Genomic DNA, 5,882 nt, shown 5'->3' on the forward strand with positions numbered 1-5,882 from the left:
CAGCGTCACGTAGAACGTGATCAAGAGCGAGGGCGAAAGCTGTGCTAGAACCCTCTTACGCTACCTAAGGCTTCAAGACTGCCAGAACCGAGACCCCCGTAAGCTACAAGCAGATCAATTAGGGGAAATGAGGGTGCTCGTTATAATACATCAAGGAAAGAAACTAACAGTCGGCGAGGCCAAGGAAAAGCGTGGGGATGTTACTTTATGTCCTTTTTTTTATTGTTTACTTGGATAATCACTGAAATTAGTAATGTAATCTGTTTAGGGGAAAGATAATTAGACACAAAGTAGAAGAAAAAACAACGTGCCGATGGTGGGATCCGAACCCACGACCTCTGAATAACGCGTCCGGTGCTCTACCAACTGAGCTACATCGGCCGCTGTCCCCCCTGCTACTTTCTTGGGTATTTATGTTGTCTGTATACGAACCTTGAGAGTGTTCACCAGCGCCACCCTCAGCCATAGCGGCGGACGTGGGACGTCCTTTGTTACCGCCAGCGTCACGTAGAACGTGATCAAGAGCGAGGGCGAAAGCTGTGCTAGAACCCTCTTACGCTACCTAAGGCTTCAAGACTGCCAGAACCGAGACCCCCGTAAGCTACAAGCAGATCAATTAGGGGAAATGAGGGTGCTCGTTATAATACATCGAGGAAAGAAACTAACAGTCGGCGAGGCCAAGGAAAAGCGTGGGGATGTTACTTTATGTCCTTTTTTTTATTGTTTACTTGGATAATCACTGAAATTAGTAATGTAATCTGTTAAGGGGAAAGATAATTAGACACAAAGTAGTTGAAAAAACAACGTGCCGATGGTGGGATCCGAACCCACGACCTCCGAATAACGCGTCCGGTGCTCTACCAACTGAGCTACATCGGCCGCTGTCCCCCCTGCTACTTTCTTGGGTATTTATGTTTTCTGTATACGAACCTTGAGAGTGTTCACCAGCGCCACCCTCAGCCATAGCGGCGGACGTGGGACGTCCTTTGTTACCGCCAGCGTCACGTAGAACGTGATCAAGAGCGAGGGCGAAAGCTGTGCTAGAACCCTCTTACGCTACCTAAGGCTTCAAGACTGCCAGAACCGAGACCCCCGTAAGCTACAAGCAGATCAATTAGGGGAAATGAGGGTGCTCGTTATAATACATCAAGGAAAGAAACTAACAGTCGGCGAGGCCAAGGAAAAGCGTGGGGATGTTACTTTGTCCTTTTTTTTATTGTTTACTTGGATAATCACTGAAATTAGTAACGTAATCTGTTTAGGGGAAAGATAATTAGACACAAAGTAGAAGAAAAAACAACGTGCCGATGGTGGGATCCGAACCCACGACCTCCGAATAACGCGTCCGGTGCTCTACCAACTGAGCTACATCGGCCGCTGTCCCCCCTGCTACTTTCTTGGGTATTTATATTGTCTGTATACGAACCTTGAGAGTGTTCACCAGCGCCACCCTCAGCCATAGCGGCGAACGTGGGACGTCCTTTGTTACCGCCAGCGTCACGTAGAACGTGATCAAGAGCGAGGGCGAAAGCTGTGCTAGAACCCTCTTACGCTACCTAAGGCTTCAAGACTGCCAGAACCGAGACCCCCGTAAGCTACAAGCAGATCAATTAGGGGAAATGAGGGTGCTCGTTATAATACATCAAGGAAAGAAACTAACAGTCGGCGAGGCCATGGAAAAGCGTGGGGATGTTACTTTATGTCCTTTTTTTTATTGTTTACTTGGATAATCACTGAAATTAGTAATGTAATCTGTTTAGGGGAAAGATAATTAGACACAAAGTAGAAGAAAAAACAACGTGCCGATGGTGGGATCCGAACCCACGACCTCTGAATAACGCGTCCGGTGCTCTACCAACTGAGCTACATCGGCCGCTGTCCCCCCTGCTACTTTCTTGGGTATTTATGTTGTCTGTATACGAACCTTGAGAGTGTTCACCAGCGCCACCCTCAGCCATAGCGGCGGACGTGGGACGTCCTTTGTTACCGCCAGCGTCACGTAGAACGTGATCAAGAGCGAGGGCGAAAGCTGTGCTAGAACCCTCTTACGCTACCTAAGGCTTCAAGACTGCCAGAACCGAGACCCCCGTAAGCTACAAGCAGATCAATTAGGGGAAATGAGGGTGCTCGTTATAATACATCGAGGAAAGAAACTAACAGTCGGCGAGGCCAAGGAAAAGCGTGGGGATGTTACTTTATGTCCTTTTTTTTATTGTTTACTTGGATAATCACTGAAATTAGTAATGTAATCTGTTTAGGGGAAAGATAATTAGACACAAAGTAGAAGAAAAAACAACGTGCCGATGGTGGGATCCGAACCCACGACCTCCGAATAACGCGTCCGGTGCTCTACCAACTGAGCTACATCGGCCGCTGTACCCCCTGCTACTTTCTTGGGTATTTATGTTGTCTGTATACGAACCTTGAGAGTGTTCACCAGCGCCACCCTCAGCCATAGCGGCGGACGTGGGACGTCCTTTGTTACCGCCAGCGTCACGTAGAACGTGATCAAGAGCGAGGGCGAAAGCTGTGCTAGAACCCTCTTGCGCTACCTAAGGCTTCAAGACTGCCAGAACCGAGACCCCCGTAAGCTACAAGCAGATCAATTAGGGGAAATGAGGGTGCTCGTTATAATACATCAAGGAAAGAAACTAACAGTCGGCGAGGCCAAGGAAAAGCGTGGGGATGTTACTTTATGTCCTTTTTTTTTATTGTTTACTTGGATAATCACTGAAATTAGTAATGTAATCTGTTTAGGGGAAAGATAATTAGACACAAAGTAGAAGAAAAAACAACGTGCCGATGGTGGGATCCGAACCCACGACCTCCGAATAACGCGTCCGGTGCTCTACCAACTGAGCTACATCGGCCGCTGTCCCCCCTGCTACTTTCTTGGGTATTTATGTTGTCTGTATACGAACCTTGAGAGTGTTCACCAGCGCCACCCTCAGCCATAGCGGCGGACGTGGGACGTCCTTTGTTACCGCCAGCGTCACGTAGAACGTGATCAAGAGCGAGGGCGAAAGCTGTGCTAGAACCCTCTTACGCTACCTAAGGCGTCAAGACTGCCAGAACCGAGACCCCCGTAAGCTACAAGCAGATCAATTAGGGATTCCGGGATCAGGGATGCCGGATTACTCACCCTATCTTCAATCGAATTCGCCATCTGAGCCTCGCACCTGCGCACTCAACGCCGACGAGCGTGGATCTGCAGGCGCTGCAGGCGGACTGGACTTAAAAGGTCGACGGCTACCGAAGAGCTTCAGTTGGCAGCAGCAGTCGCAGCCAAAGGACCAACCCCTAAGCCATTCTGTCGTTCTCGCAGATTTCGCCGCCGGATTTCTACCTATGACCATCTACCTACACGTGCCGGATTACTCACCCTATCTTCAATCGAATTCGCCATCTGAGCCTCGCACCTGCGCACTCAACGCCGACGAGCGTGGATCTGCAGGCGCTGCAGGCGGACAGGACTTAAAAGGTCGACGGCTACCGAAGAGCTTCAGTTGGCAGCAGCAGTCGCAGCCAAGGACCAACCCCTAAGCCATTCTGTCGTTCTCGCAGGTTGGTGCACCCCTGATTGATTTCTTCAGAATTTGTGTTACTGCGGCTGCTGCGCCGACTTATTCTCAGAGTATTTTCTTGTGTGTTACATTCACTGTGCAATCTGGGCTTCTGTCAAAATGCCTACAAATGCTGAGCTGGCTAAGCGATTAGACGAGCTTGAGGCCGCTTCTGAAGGCAACCTGGACAGGCTGGCGGAGAAGCTTGCAGAGAAATTCCAAGCGAAAGTGCAAACATCCGAAGAGGATATTACGGCACTGAAAACGGAAATTGCAAATTTGATTGAAAAAGTAAATAAGCTCACCACTGTTGTTGATGAAGTGCGTGCCGAAAATATCAACCTGGTCTCAGCTAACATGGCCTTGAAGACTCAGAACGATACCCTGTTAAGGAAAGTAGCTGACCTTGAGCAGTACTCACGCCAAAAAAACGTCGAGATTAAAGGTGTCCCCTGTACTCAGGGTGAAGACTGTGCCGCCATTATAAAGGCAATTGGAGAGAAAATCGAGTGCCCCGTGTCCGATTCGGACATTGACGTCACACACCGAGTGCCAACAATAGCTGACAGTAACACCAAACACATAATAGCCCGCTTCTGCACAAAGACAAAGAAACAAGAATTTGTGAGCAAGGCCAGGAAGGCGCGACTCAACACAGCTGATCTTGGTTTTCCAGGAGAAAGCCCGAACCCAGTGTTTGTCAACGACCAATTGACCCCAGAAAATAAAAGGCTGTTTGGCAGGGCTTTGAAACTGAAGAAAGAAAAGGGCTGGAAGTTCTTGTGGGTGGATAACTGCCAAATTAAAGCTCGACAAACGCCTGAAGGAACGGCTTTCCGTATACGCTCCGAGGCCGATTTGGCTATTTTTCGCTAGACTTGTGTAATAGCACACTGCCAGCTTCTTTTTGTTTCCTACTAGCATGTTAAGTTACTTCTCGCCTGATCAGCTTACCCAGTTTCTTGATGGTTCTTACTTATCTAGTATACATTTCAATTCCAGAAGCCTAAGAAAGCATTATCATGATATTTATGCGCTATTATCGTCTATTGAAAATCACTTCTCGTTCATCTGCATGACGGAAACGTGGCTATCACCCGACGATAAAAACTTATATAGCCCATATGGTTACTGTTCAGAATACTGTTATCGCCCATCGAAGCCGCACGGTGGTGCCGCTATTTTCATATCGCCAAATATAAACTACTCTAGAAGGTCAGATCTTGATATTTGCATTGCCGACTGTGAATCTGTGTGGATAGAGGTATCCGAACTTTCCCTGCCCACAGGTAAGCATAGGTTTGTTCTTGGATGTTTATATCGTTCCCCATCGTCATCAGTGAGCGACTTTTGCTCTTCACTTCACGAGATATTATTTACTTTATCATCAGAGGGAAAAAATGTGGTCATAATGGGTGACATCAACATTAACCTTTTAGAGGAAAACAATCCTGCCAGTGTCAACTACTCGAACTGCTTCCTCGGATTCGGATACGAGCCTGCAATTACGCTGCCAACTAGATGTGTCCCTGGAGGGCCGAGCACGCTCATCGACCACATTTTTTCTAACTTCATTTCTCCACAAGACTGCGGGGTCCTCGAGGTTGACATAACGGACCACTACCCCATTTTCTTTCGTCTTCACTCCAGCTTATCCAGCAGCAAAAAAGTATTTTATAGGACTGTGGTTAATAAAGACCAATTTATTTCTAAAGTTTCTAATCTCGACTGGACGAATTTAAAGTCAGCAACAGATGCAGAGATCGCTTTCGAAACTTTTTCTACCGCCTTACAACACTGCTTGAACAGTTCTTCGGAGACCGTTAAATGTCGTAAAAAATATTCCGCCCCACATAACCCTTGGTTAACAAACGGCCTGCTTAACTTAATGCGTAAGAAAGACAATCTTTACAAGAAAGTCAAAAAGAGACCTTTCAACCTCAAACTCAAGTCCCGCTACAGCACATACAGTAACATGCTCAGCAGATTACTTAAAGAAGCCAAAAGGAAATATTATGAATCAAAAATTCACCAGCTTGGAAATGACCACAGGGAAAAGTGGAAAGTGTTCAATACTTTTTTAAACAGACAGACCCAAGATCTACAAATTGAAAAAATAATCATGCCGTCAGGCACCGTTTACGACCATCCATTTGATATTGCAAACTCATTCAACGATTTCTACTGCAATCACACCTCATCGCCAGTTGATGCTCGTCTTTCACCTTTCCCACGCTTCCCAGAATCATTTTTCTTATCTCCTGTCACCGCACAGGAAATCCAAACATGTATTCTAAATCTAAAGACAACAAGTGCAGG

This window comes from Amblyomma maculatum, chromosome 10 (genome assembly GCF_055883805.1).
Source record: "Amblyomma maculatum isolate TAMU_Amacu chromosome 10, ASM5588380v1, whole genome shotgun sequence".
NCBI classification, from domain to species: domain Eukaryota; kingdom Metazoa; phylum Arthropoda; class Arachnida; order Ixodida; family Ixodidae; genus Amblyomma; species Amblyomma maculatum.